The sequence below is a fragment of the Rana temporaria genome, chromosome 5 (genome assembly GCF_905171775.1).
Source record: "Rana temporaria chromosome 5, aRanTem1.1, whole genome shotgun sequence".
In the NCBI taxonomy this organism is placed as follows: domain Eukaryota; kingdom Metazoa; phylum Chordata; class Amphibia; order Anura; family Ranidae; genus Rana; species Rana temporaria.
In genome coordinates this window covers 334,229,915-334,244,834 of record NC_053493.1, presented here as the reverse complement: position 1 = coordinate 334,244,834, position 14,920 = coordinate 334,229,915, and the positions used below count along the sequence as shown (strand labels likewise).

Sequence of the window (14,920 nt, the reverse complement as noted above, 5' to 3'; positions counted from 1 at the left end):
GGTTGATCAATTGTGCTATTTAGTTACACAAAGCTACAGGTTTTCATTGTGCACTATTACATCCTTCTAGCAACTGGCGGCCTAACAACCAATAACATACATCCCAAGTCTCCCGCATTTCGGGGGTGGCTCCCGTACACCCGGAAGTGCAGCCCAATATCCCGGTTGCAGGGCTGATCCTGCATTTTCCCCTGGTTCACAGCTGGGGATGATCGGTGCAGCAGGAGGGACAGCTGTGAACACCGATCTTCCTGTATAGCTGACAGCCGCTTCTCGTTCTCTCCCTCTTGCGGCTGTCGGCTAAAAAGCTATACAGGGAGATCAGTGATCACAGCTGTCCCTCCTACTGCACAGATTATCCCCAACTGTTCCTGTGTCCTCCTCCAGCAATCCTTCTGTATTCTCCTCCCCCGTTCTTCTACAGCCACCCCTCCGTGTCCTCCTCCCCGTTCTTCTACACCCCCCTCCGTGTCCTTCTCCCCCCATTATTTTACAGCCCCCTCCTTGTCCCCCCCCCCCCCCCGTTCTTCTACAGCCCCCCTCCGTGTCCTTCTCCCCCCATTATTTTACAGCCCCCTCCTTGTCCTCCTCCTCGTTCTTCTACAGCCCCCCTCCGTGTCCTTCTCCCCCCATTCTACAGCCCCCAACAGGGTTGATAAAAAAAAAGCAAAAAATGTAAAAAAATGAAAAATTATAAAAAATATATATATATATAATAAAAAACTACTTACACCACCCCTGCTATACCAACACTGTCCACTGCCCCAACCCCCTCCCCCAAAAAGCATTGTGAACAAAAACATTTTAAAATTGTGCAGAATTTTAAAGGGTGCATCGACTTAAAAAAGGTTGAGAAACACTGAGCTAAACCTGAGTGTAATGAATCATCACTGGCCTCTGTTCTCATGGCCAATCAGTCCAAAAATGAAATGGCATACAAATAAATAGTGAAAGTGCATTAGGATATATGATATTTTACTAATCTATATTATGGATGTGGAAATATGCCTGAGTTTGATTTGCGGAGGGTTATAGAATCCCAACTGAAATTCATAAACCCAAACCTAACAGTGAATCCAATTGAATAATATAAGAGGATACATTTTTATACTAAATTGTGGCCATTTTCAAGGCAAATAGGCAACCTTTTATGCAAAAAAAGGACATGGTGAGGTAGACACTGCTATTGGGAACTTTTAACAAAGCAAAATAAACCCTATATCAGGGAGAGCATCCCTTTAAAGAGACTTTGAGGACAACAGGGAAAAACATCTATCCTTTACAATCTTGGGAGATGCCTTTAAACTGTATGTGGTAACTCCACAGCAGATATCGCGGGAATTCGGACAGTTTTATAGCTCACTATACAATTTGAACAAACCCCCTACTCCAACTAACACTATACGGGACTATATCTCTGCGTCACTAATGCCCTCTCTGCCCACTGAGGTCCGAGAAGATCTGGAAATCCCCATTACACTTTCAGAAGTCCAGCTTGCGCTGAAAAGCGCCAAACCGGGGAAGGCCCCGGGCCCTGAAGGCCTTACCATAGCATACTACAAGACGTTACTGCCGACTTTGGGGCACCACTTGGTGAGGCTTTTTAACGATCTAGGCTCAGGGAAATTATTCCACACCACCACACTGCAAGCCCAAATATCTGTAATTCTGAAAGAGGGGAAGGACCCAGCTAGCTGCAGTAGTTACCGCCCCATATCCCTCCTCAACACTGACCTCAAGTTGTTTACCAAAATCTTGGCATCTAGACTCCAGAGACACCTCCCGAGTCTGATACACCTGGATCAGGTGGGCTTTGTCCCCTTGAGGGAAGCTCGGGACAATACCATTAAGGTACTTAACCTGATACACATGGTGACTATCATTAAAACACCGAGTCTGTTGGTCGGAACGGACGCCGAAAAGGCGTTCGATCGGGTGGACTGGCGGTTCATGATGGCGACCCTGGAGCATGTAGGGATTGGAGAGACGATGAGAAATTGGGTGACCGCGATATATACTGGACCGACGGCGCGGGTAAGGGCTAATGGGGTACTATCAGACTCGTTCCCAATAACCAATGGGACGAGACAGGGCTGCCCCCTTTCGCCCGTTTTGTTCGCTCTGTCACTGGAGCCATTTCTGTGCCATGTCCGACTGAATCCTGCCATCAAGGGCGTCGCTACCACGAACGCACAATATAAAGTATCCGCTTATGCAGACGACCTGCTCTTCACCCTCACGGACCCCGACACCTCCCTTCAAGCCCTTTTCCGGGAATTTGATATCTATGGTAAGCTTTCCAATCTAAAAATCAACCTGACGAAGTCAGAGGCCATGGGCATAGGGATCCCACAACACCACCTTACCCGGCTTAAGGCGGGATTCGGTCTGAGATGGACGGCAGTGGCGCTCAAATACTTAGGGACCTTCATCCCTCCTACACTCTCGCACCTCTACCGACTGAACTTTCCGCCCCTTTTGACAGCGGTTCGGAAACTGTTAACTCAGTGGACTCTGTACCTCCTACAGGCCCTCCCGATTCACATCCTTGGGGATTATTTTAAACAAGTACACTCAGCGTTCACTCACTTTCTTTGGGCAGGGAAAAAGTCACGGGTGCACAGATCAATTCTGTCCCTCCCTAAACTACATGGGGGCTTGGCCCTACCGGACATTCGGACTTACTACCACTCAATACACTTGGTGAGACTAATTGATTGGTGCCGTCACGGGCATAATAAGCTGTGGACGACAGTAGAACAAGACCAGACCGACATCTCCTTACGCCGCGCCCCGTGGTGCTCCGCCCCACTCCCTCCCGCGACCAGAAGCCACCCCTTAATAGGGAACACGGTTAGGGTCTGTGCGGACCTCTTGGCTCGACGGTCCCTGGCCTCTGGGGACTCTCCTCTCAGACCTATCATTGGTCACCCGCTCTTCGGCCCGGGCTTACGGGATAGGAGGTTCCTTGACCTCATGAGGGATGGCCTCTTTCAGGCATCCCATTTCAGTGCGGGAGGGAAATGGAGATCGGCAGCGGAACTGACAGACCCTGACGGCGCCTACCGTCTCGATTTTATGAGAGCGAATCAGCTGACCCACTTTTTAAGTAGCATCCCTGCCCCCCCGACGGGACTGGTACCAATGACTGAACTGGAGGCGATGTGTGAGGAGTCTGGAGTGCTTCCACACACTCTCTCCCTACTATATGCTATGCTGATAACTCCACCTGGAGTATATCGGCTGCCAGCTCTGGAAAAATGGGAAAGGGACCTGAACACACAGTTCTCGCCCGCCAAAAAACAATCCATACTTCATTTCACACACAAATCTTCCCTATGTGCAAAAACCCAGGAGACGAATTACAAGATTCTCTCCCGCTGGTACAGGACCCCAGACCTCCTGAATAAGCTGTTCCCCAACACTGCTGGCGTCTGTTGGAGATGCCAGCGGCATAGGGGCACCCTGCTACATGTCCTCTGGACCTGCCCACGAATCAGGGGCTTCTGGGGAGAGGTGCGCCGGATCGCCCAAAAATTCACAGGGTACGTGGTGCCAGACGACCCGGGTTACTTCCTCCTGCACGCAACCAATATGCCGTCAGGGGTCTACAAGAAGTCCGTGGTTCGCCACCTCCTGGACGCGGCCAAGGCCTGCGTACCTCTCCGATGGAAGTCTCCATACCCTCCGACTATTGCTCTTTGGCTAAATAAGGTAGATGAGATCAGCCGAATGGAGGACTTGATACTCTCTAGCCAACAACGCCACGAGACATACTCTGAGACATGGCAGCTTTACAACATTTTTAAGTACTCGGATGAGGGACAGAGACTCAGGGAGACCGAATGCCCAGCGTCAACCCAGTGACAGGTATATTGCCTGTTCCTTACGATGCCCTGTATGTACATGAACGACTTAGACTCTAGTTACGCCCCCATGGGGCGCTTTACACCGACCCTGCTCGTGCAGACACCACCACCCCCCCCCCTCTCCGCCTCTCTTCCCCCCTCCCTGTCTTCACTCTGATAAACCTTTCCCTACCCCTCTCTAATATACTCTCTAACTTTTACTCTATTTCTTCTATTGAAAAAGGAAAACGGATCTGGGGGTCGGTCCGATCGGATCCCAATGCCAGGGCAACTGGGGGCAACCTTACCCTCCAAGAGACAAGTTCTGAGAGCTCTCAGTTATGCCTTACTACCCCACTGTGACATTGTTTGTACAACCAAAGGCCTACATTTATCTCTGTGACTGTGTTTGATTTATACTGTTGCTACTGTAACTTGTGTATCTTGGTGGTCCGTTGGGACTGACTTTCTGATGAGAAATAAAAAATTTAAACTGTATGTGGTGTTACGGAACAGTACGATTTTCACAGACAGCATGAGCAACACTGTATTCTGACGTTGCATATTTTGGATGTGTAATTGATTTTTATCAACTTTTACATGTGGCTTGGCTTAAAAACAACAGCAGCACCAGTCAAAACTTTACGCCAGGAAAAGCCTAACGTAAACGGCGTATCTGTACTGCGTCGGCCGGGCGTACGTTCGTGAATTTGCGTATCTAGCTGATTTACATATTTCTAGGCGTACACGCCCCTAGCGGCCAGCGTAAATATGCAGTTAAGATCCGACGGCGTAAGAGACTTACGCCGGTCGGATCTAATCGAAATCTATGCGTAACTGATTTTAAGAATCAGGCGCATAGATACGACCGCTCAGACTCAGAGATACGATGGTGTATCTGGAGATACGCTGTCGTATCTCCTTTGAGAATCTGGCCCATTGTGTGTATAGGGCTTTAGAGGTGCCTCTCTTCTCTTTTATACCCTGTAAAAACAATGCTTAGATATGCAAGTGCTTTGGATTACAAGCATGTTTCTGGAACAAATTATGCTCGCAAACCAAGGTTTTACTGTATATAAGATAACTGTAGTTATTAGGCTAAAGAAAAACGAAAGTAAAAATAAAGTAAAAAGAAAAAAAAAAAACTACTTGTTGTAACAGTAAAGGTGGAATCTCCCTTTCTTCTGAAGCCTGGTCCGCGTTCAGATCGCGCTTCAGAAGCTACTGGCAGGCAGGGAGGGAGGAAGCAATGTGATGCCTCCTTAACCCCTGTTTTAACCCCCTTTTTACCACAAAACTCTCTATATACCCCAAGTATGTAATCAAGGATAGTATATCAACACCATCCCTGAAACCCCCGGCACTGTGACCCTTCACTCCAGATACCCCTCAGCACTGTGACCTCCCTAAACTCGCAAAATTTCTTAAGCTATGGCAACCCTGTCTGGGCAAGAGAAATAAAAAGTTAGGGCTCTTTCACATGGGCGGCCCGTTCATGTCCGCCTGCAAGTTTTTTTGGCGGACCTGAACAGGCGCTCTGTGCTCCTCTATGGAGCCACGGATGTCAGCGGTGACATGCCCGCTGACATCCGACCCGCTCCGATCCGCCAAAGTGTGACGGAGAGAAAACCTACTTTTCCCTCCGTCTGGTGGATCGGATCGGGTGAACACGGACAGACGGTCCGTGTTCATCCGATCCCCCCCATAGGGGAGAGCGGAAAAAAGACAGGGCGGTCCCTGCACAGTGTGCGGGGACCGCCCTGTCATTCGCCGGCTCAGCTGGGTTTAACGGAGCGATCCCCGCTGAGCAAGCGGAGGTTCACGGGGCGGATCATTACTGATCCGCCCCATGTGAAAGGGGCCTAAAAGTATAGAAAATACAGTACCTGTTGATCCTGACACACATTTAGTGATCTTCTAACTTGAAGTGATCTGACAATGTTGCCTCTGCTGCTCCAAAATCCCAAGCAGTGTTGTCAGTCCTGAACTCCCAGCTGCTCTCTGCTGTACTACAGAACACCCTTTACTCATCTCCATAACATAAGAGAAACTTGTACTGTAACCCAGCAGGGGAGAACTCAGGCAGGGCTGACAACGCGGTTTGTAATTTCAATTCAGCAGGGGTAATGTTGTCAGTTCACTACCAAACGTAAGGCGTTTACTGGATTTCCAGCAGAATCAACAGGTATTTTTCTGTAGTGCAATGCCATTGCAACTTTAGTGTAATGGCATAGGTATCCAACAGAACCTCCGATTGGATAGCCCCCGAGTAAAGGTGTAACTACAGACATTAAACTTTTATTATGTCTGTAGTTACTGCCCTAAAATCACATAGATGTCCAAGGAAAAAACATTGGCAGTACAGTATTTGTAAATGTGTTTTGAGTCATTGCAGGAGTTCCCATATAGAAAAAGCCCAGTAAATTAAACCATTCAGTTTTATGTATTCTGTAATTGCCAATTTGTGTGTTTAAATAAGCTTTAAGCACTCATGTCGACCATTTTAAAAGGCATTTGCATGCTTAATTGTTTTAATTGCATGGTAAAAAAATATAATAAAGGTAATGGAAGGTAGAGGGGATTTACTATTTTACAACCGTTTTATAACAGAGCATTGAACTGGATGTGAAAAGACAAACCAGTAATGTAATGACTACATACCGCTATATAGACTTCTTACCAATATTGTATTACTGTGTTAATACAGTCAGGGATATTGTGCCAGTGCAAATCACTCTACATAATATTGTAATAGGCAAATTAAATGACCTTAAATTATAGGTAAATAAAAAAACTTTTTTTCATTTTCGATAGAATTGAGAGGGATTAGAACACCTGTCAGGTCCTTATTGCTGTCTGTGCCCCCATTAGGGAGATTCGTCCCCTCTGTTTGTCCTGTTTACTGCTATCACCAAAATAAAAACTATGAAGAAAATCCACAATTTTGGGTTGTTACTAGAACAGAAGCAGAGGGGAAATCTTTTATTACTCAAGAAACAAAAATATAATTTTACCACTGTACAAAACTCTGGTGCAGTCGCATCTTGAATATACCATCCAGTTGTGGTCACCAGTCTTCAGAAAAGATGTGATGGAACTGGAGAGAGTCCAGAGAAGGGGACTGGAGGACCTCAGTTACGAGGAACGACTACAACTCTACAAGCATTAAACAAATTCTATGAAATTGAAAAATTGAAGTAACCAGTGAAGATAAACAGTCAAATTTAAAGTCCGATGTGTCCAGTGGCGGCTGGTGCTCAAAATTTTTGGGGGGGCGCAAACGAAGAAGAAAAAAAATCGCAGCCTCACTGTGCCCATCAAATGCAGCCACTGTTCCATCAATTCGCACCACTGTGCCATGCCATCAAACGCAGCCACTGTGTCATGCCATCAAACGCAGCCACTGTGCCATGCCATCAAACGCAGTCACTGTGCCATCAATTGTCACCACTGTACCATGCCATCAAACGCAGTCACTGTGCCATCAATTGTCACCACTGTACCATGCCATCAAACGCAGCCACTGTGCCATGCCATCAAATGCAACCACTGTGCCATGCCATCAATTGTGGTCACTGTGCCATCAATTGTCACCACTGTACCATGCCATCAAATGCAGCCACTGTACCATGCCATCAAATGCAGCCACTGTACCATGCCATCAAATGCAGCCACTGTACCATGCCATCAATTGTGGTCACTGTGCCATCAATTGTCACCACTGTGCCATGCCATCAAATGCAGCCACTGTGCCATGCCATCAAATGCAGCCACTGTACCATGCCATCAAATGCAGCCACTGTACCATGCCATCAAATGCAGCCACTGTGCCATGCCATCAATTGTGGTCACTGTGCCATCAATTGTCACCACTGTGCCATGCCATCAAATGCAGCCACTGTACCATGCCATCAAACACAGCCACTGTGCCAATTGTCCCCACTGTGTCACTGTCCAGTCATCCATCCACCTCGGAGCTTTATATTATAACCTGCTGGGACTTGTAGTTCTCCATCGTCTCCTGGGGCTCAGGTGCATGCAATCCACCATCTTTGTCCAGTTTTTCTCACTGCTGGGACTTGTAGTCCCATAGATGGTGGATTGCATGCACCTGAGCCCAGGAGAAGATGGGGAACTACAAGTCCCAGCAGGTTATAATATAAGACTCCCATCCACCTAGAAGCCTTATATTATAACCTGCTGGGTCTTGTAGCTCCCCATCTTCTCCTGGGCTCAGGCTGCTGACGGCTGGCATTTCACCCATAATATGCATTGCATTGAACATTAAAAATCATTTATTAAAGCCCAACTCCATGAAAATGTTAAAAAAATCCACCCTTGCAATGAGCCTACATCTGCACTGGGTTAATTGCTCACCATGTCTAGTGAACATTCGGCCGAAATCGCGGCACCCCCATCCCCCCCCCCCCCCCCCCGATTTCGGCAAAATGTGCACTAAAAAAAAAATTCCAAATGTTCCACATTTTTTTTTTATAGTGAATATTCGGCCGAAATCGCAGACAACCCAACCCCCCCCCCCCCCCGCGGGGGGGCCGCGATTTCGGCCGAATATTCACGATAAAAAAAAATTAGCAAAAAAGGTAATCTTTAAAGAAGGGGGGTGGACCGCTCCTGCTGCCGCCGAACTTTACAAAGAAAACAGTCCATTACAGAGGGGCAGAGGCAGGCGGCATAGCTCAGCTTAGCTTACCTGTACTCGCACTGAGCGCCCCGAGTCCCGACGTCACTTCCTGTTCTTCCAGGGACGTCGGGACGGAACGAGCACAAATAGTGGATGCACCCGCCCAGCCATAACAATGCAGTCCATCGCGCCGGAAGCAAGTGGCGCGATGGACCGCGCCACAAAGGCATTTTTGGGCTGCCAATGTAGCGCCACGTCTGCAATCCCGTGATTGCACAGACGTGGCGCTACCCATACCGCGCTGTTCCCGGCGCCCGATGCCCGGACTCCGTGCACATAAGAACCTTTTTTGGAATTTTTTTTTCCTTAAAGGGACATGTTTAAATAAAAATTTTTTTTTTTTTTTTTAGATTTTTTTTTTACTGACTGGGGGAGGGGGGGCGGCGCCCGGGCGCCCTTTATGGGCGGGCCGCCACTGGATGTGTCAATTATCCTTCAGTAAAAAACAGGAGCGGTTCGTCCATAGAGGGCGCCGGAGCGCCGCCCCCTCTGGCTCTCGCACAGCCACTAAAATATATAGATTCATGCATTGTATGAATCTATATATTTTCACCGCTGCTGCCCACTATTCAGCTAGCCAGCCAGCTGAATAACGGCAGCTCGTTGGCTGTGTGGAAGTGCCTACAGGGGCATCTCTTCTTTCCATTTTTTCCATTAAACAATTTCTCCCTGGAGAAGAGACACTTGAGAGGAGATATGATAGCAATATACAACTACCTTAACGGTGATTCTATATAAAATAAAAAACAGTTTTAGGGGACTGAAGACACGTGTCCACGCAATGAAATTAGAGGAGAAGCGATTTAACTTTAAACTGCATAAAGGCTTCTTTACTGTCAGAGCGGTAAGGATGTGTAACTCACTGATGCAATTAGTGGTGTCAGTTAGAGGTGTCAATAGTTTAAAAAAACTCTTGGATGGGTATCTTAGCGAATGCAATAGACAGGAATGTAGGAAATTATACCCATAAACACCCACATCCACACCCACACATTGGGGAACTGAATGGAGTAGTGTCTTTATTCAACCTTACCTTACCGTAATTCCTCTAATTTCCTTTGGCTATTGGACAGAAAGTGATGGGAAATTTCCCCAATGAGACAAACAAAACTGATGGGTTAGATAGACCTGAGGCTCCCGTCCCTTCACATCTGGACCCAGTTTTTTTACGTCATCCAGTGCGCCCAGTCCTTGTGGCTTTGCTCGGCTTCCCCGGCTCCACCGCTCAATCGTGGATTACGTTGTTGATATCCGTAACCTGGCGTGGTCGTGCCCCATGACTAGCCCCAGCTCTTCACCAGCAGCAAGCAGAGTGTCCTCCAGCAAGTGCATTTGTCTACCTTGCAGACCCATGGAGCTTGGTACTCTGTGTGCTGCCATCAGGCTGTGTATCATCTCCTCTCCACTGAGCTGTCACCGTTCCCTTGTGGTTCAGGTAGTTTACCTTTTACATCTCACCAGCAAGCCACCTGGAGTATACTATCTTCCTCCTACCCAGTTTTATTGTGTGGTACCATTCTTGCCTTTTTAAATTAACATAAAAAAAAAATTCACCTTGATGCTATATGACTGTTTGCTGCATTTGCTTTTGTATCGAGACTGTGCAGGGATTGTCTATCTTCTTAGTGCAATAAACAACTTTACATCCATTTACTAGTTTAGATGTTCTTCATATACCTTATGGCTTTACCCATGGAGTGCCGCTTTATTGTTTTTTGTTTCTAGTCTTCCATTTTCCAGTGGTTAGGCAGCTGCACTGAGCACGGCCCCGTTTTGTCCGGGTCCTATATCTACATATTAGGCCGGGTACTCACGACCAAACATGTATGGTGAAAGCGGTCCGTCGGACCGTTTTCACCATACATGTCTGCCAGAGGGCTTCTGTACGATGGTTGTACACACCATCGTACAGAAGTCCGCGCGTAAACAATACGCGGGGCGTGTCCGCGGTGTCGCCGCGTCGATGACGCGGTGTCGCCGCGACAATGACGCGGCGACGTGGGCGGCCCGCCTTTAAAATGCTTCCACGCATGCGTCGAAGTCATTCGACGCATGCGAGGGACGGCGGGCGCCTGGACATGTACGGTAGGTCTGTACTGACGACCGTACATGTCCGAGCGGGCAGAATTCCAGCGGACTGTTTTAAAACAAGTCCAGGAATATTTGTCTGCTGGGAAAAGGCCCGGCGGGCAAATGTTTGCTGGAATTCGGCCCGCTCGCGCCCACACACGACCAAACATGTCTGCTGAAACTGGCCTGCGGGCCAGTTTCAGCAGACATGTTTGCTCGTGAGTATGGGGCCTTAGACTGACAGCTTTTAGCTCTTTGAGAAATTGGTGTATACTTTCATATTCATCTTGAAATTATACCATTAGGTATTTATCAAAAAGTGAATTCCGAACTTGCCTTTCACTTATTTGATCAGAATCAATTATTTAAGGCAGGATGAACCATTTATTAGAAGTTACAAAATGTTACTGGATTCATATAAACTGATTTATTTCTAGTATGTGATGTTGCTATTAGATTTCTAGGCTCGATCCTTGCTTACAGTGTATGAGACCACCATCTGGTGTGGTACTGTGCACTTTGGCAGGCATTCAGAAGAATAGATTGCTGAAGTCAGCAGGTGGAGGGCACAGAAGGATAGTGACAAAAAAAATTGCATTACAATGATAGAAATATTTTACAATTGCACCAGTCTTATATGATCAATAATTTCGTTTTTTTAACAATTCATAGTGGCTGTATCTAATTTCTACAGACATTGATCTACCATAATCACAATTTACCCAATTTTGCATAAAATGTTCTTTTTAATAAGGCTTTTAGCCTTTCAGGGCCAGATTCACAAAAGAGATACGACGTCGTATCTCTGTGATCCGCCCGTCGTAACTATGCGGCTGATTCATAGAATCAGTTACGCATAGATAGCCCTAAGATCCGACAGGTGTAATTAACTTACACCGTCAGATCTTAGGATGCAATTCTAGGCCGGCCGCTAGGTGGCGATTCCATTGCGGTCGGCGTAGAATATGCAAATGACTAGTTACAGCGATTCACGAATGTACGCTTTACCCATCGCTCTAAATTTACGTTGTTTCCGTCGAGATACGCCGCGTAAAACTAAGGCTGCCCTCTAGGTGGCCTAGCCAATGTCAAGTATGGCCGTCGTTCCCGCGTAACAATTTTAAAATTCACGTCGTTTGCGTAAGTTGTCCGTGAATGGCGCTGGGCGCCATTTACGTTAACGTCCAAACCAATGACGTCCTTGCGACGTCATTTAGCGCAATGCTCGTCGGGTAATTTGACAGACGGAGCATGCGCAGTACGTTCGTCGCGGGAACGCGCCTAATTTAAATGGTGCCCGCCCCATTTGAATTAGGCGGGCTTGCGCCGAACGGATTTACGTTACACCGCCACAAGTTTACAGGTAAGAGCTTTGTGAATCAGGCACTTACGCTGTAAACCTGCGGCGGTGTAACGTAAATGGGATATGTTACGCCGCCGCAGCGTAACGTATTTGTACCTGAATCTGGCCCTCAGTAACTATTTTAGGATTAGAAAGGATTGTTAAAATGAGAAAAGCATATTAAATAGATCTAAATTGTAATATTCCATAATTGTAGCTTACCCTCTAGGAAAATTTGGTTTATTTAAAAACACACTGGCATCATACAATACAGAGCTCCTTTACTATCTGCATTTAGTAAGCAACACATTACAACCATTTGGTTTCATTTAATATTAGTGAAGTCATCCATTTTGATTTCTGTGATTTTGTTCAGCTTACATATAGTACAGTGGAACCTCGGATTGCGAGTAACGCAGTTAACGAGCGTTTCACAATACAAGCACTGTATTTAAAAAAAATCATGACTTCTATACCTTTCCTCTTACTATATCTTTGCCTTCCCAGTGTGCTCTCCCATTGTACTGGTTGATGCTTTGTCACTCGTCAGTGGCGGACCTAGTGCCCTCTTGGTCTTATTGCCTCGATATTCTGGGTTTTAGCTACTAGCTGCTGCTTACGATGGTCATCTGTGTTTGTATAATTGCTCATGCTGTGCAATTTTTTCTTACGGTTTCTTATTGTTCAATGGGAATGCTTGTGTTTTCTTTGCGTTTGTACAATGAAAATTTCTCATTAAAAACTATTGTAAAAAAAAAAATCATGACTTGATGTGCAGTACCGCGAGAGCCGAACGGCAGCCGATCGGCGTCGTTTGGAAATGCACGGAAAGGCCCGAGGACAGCTCAGCTGACCTCTGCAAACCTCGGGAACCTCAGCCGAGGTGTCCTCGGGCCTTTCCGCCCGTTTACGACTCTCTCCGGCGCCCCCACCTCTGGCCGCATGCGGTATTGCATGCCATTGAAGTCAATGCGGAACTAATTATTTTTGTTTCCATTGACTTCAATGGGGAAACTCGCTTTGATATGCAAGTACTTTGGATTACGAGCATTCTCCTGGAACTCGTAATCCGAGGTTCCAATGTATAGTCATTCCACTTTGCACTGCCTGCATGAAATAATTCATTATAACCATGTGTGCGTTTCTCGCACCGTGTTTAAAACGCACTACAGTTGCGATATGTATTGGATTTCAATATTAAATTAATGACATCCCAAATGCAGCTAACAAACGCAGTGTACTTGCCTGCACCGGATCACATGGTGCAAAAGTACCATGCAATGCAGCTGCCGTAAATTTCCAAAAGTAGTGCAGTACTTTAAAATGGTGTGGTGCATTGCAATTGTATGCCATTCAAAATGAATGGGCTGAAAAAGCACTGCACAGAATTGCATGTGGAACGGCCATAGATGGATTGAAATTCAGCCAGTCCCTGATGAACCAGTTGAATTCCGATCCATCGATGGCCAGCTTAAAGCGGAGTTCCGGCCACAATTTCACTTTTTAAATATAAATACCCCTGTAATACACAAGCTTAATGTATTCTAGTAAAGTTGGCCTGTAAACTAAGGTCCGTTTTGTTAGGTTGTTACAGCATTTAGACACTTTATGAAATAGAAATTGACTGGGGCCATCTTAAGTGTGGGCATCATGAAGCCAGACTGTATGACTTCCTGGATTTCACCCTTGCAGACCTCGAACATGCTCAGTGCTGCACAAGCAGTGTCAGATCAGGTTTCAGCACCTATGCTGTCCAAGTCACATGATTCTTTGAGACTGGGGAGTGCACAGACCCCTGGAAAGTTACACCCACTACATTCCCAGGAGTCTGTGCGGTGTAGGTTAGGAAGCATTAAGCACCTAGGTGCAGGAAGTGGGAAGATTAACTATTCTGCCTAGCAACAACACTTTGAAGGCATCTAAAAAAAAAAAAAAAATTCGTAAAGGACTAATGACATTTTTTTAAAACTACTGATGTAATGTTATATTTATGGGTGGAACTCCACTTTAAGTCTTGAATGTGAAAGAATTGTTTCGTCTTTTTATTTGTTCTTTCTTGGAGGCTTTGAATGAGTGTGGTTACTATCACCCTTGATCTGATGCCAGCTGGGTTAGGAAATATTTGCCGTATTTTAGTATGTATATTCCTAATATCTTGGTAATTCTATACTTCTATACAAAGATTAAAAAAAATCTGTGCTCTCCAGTCCAGGTAAGGATGTGGAACTCACTGGCACAATTAGTGGTGTCAGCGAGAAGTAACATTATTATTATTATTATACAGGATTTACAACAGTTTACACAGCACTTTACAATATTAAAGGGAGACAGTACAGTTACAATACAATAAAATACAAGAGGGTTAAGAAAAGCCCTGTTAAAAAGAGTTCACAATCTAATAGGGTGGGGCAAGTGGTACAACCGGTTATAATTGTGAGGAATGAGCTGATGGAAGTGATAAAAGATTAGTTGGAGGCGTGATAGGCTTCCTGAAAGGATGAATTTTTAGGGATCGCCTGAAGGGAGCCAGAGTAGGAGATAGCCAGACAGATTGAGGTAGAGAGTTCCAGAGGATGAGAGAGGCTCTAGAGAATTCCCGGGGAAGAGCAATGGAGGAGAAGACAAAGGAGCTTGAGAGAAGGAGGTTTTGAGAGGAGCCGAGAGGACGGTTTGGGTGATATTTGAAGACAAGATTGGTGATGTAGCTTGGGGCAGCGTTGTGAATGGCTTTATATGTTGTTAGTATTTTGAATTTAATTTGCTGGGCCACTTGAGGGATTGGCAGAGAGGAGTGACAGACACTGAGCGGTTGGTAAGGAAGATTAGTCTGGCAGCAGCATTCATGATAGACTGAAGAGGGGATAGCCTATGGAGAGGTAGGCCAAGGAGGAGGGAGTTGCAATAGTGAAGACAAGGGAGTGAATGAGTAGTTTGGTGGTTTCATGGAATTGGAAACTG

The 14,920-nt window shown here is 46.2% G+C and overlaps 1 protein-coding gene across 1 annotated transcript in view; it reads left to right on the top strand.

Moving 5' to 3' along the window:
- CPA6 (carboxypeptidase A6) overlaps nucleotides 1–14,920 on the top strand; it is a 151,105-nt gene that overhangs the window by 65,384 nt on the left and 70,801 nt on the right. The window lies entirely within an intron of this gene.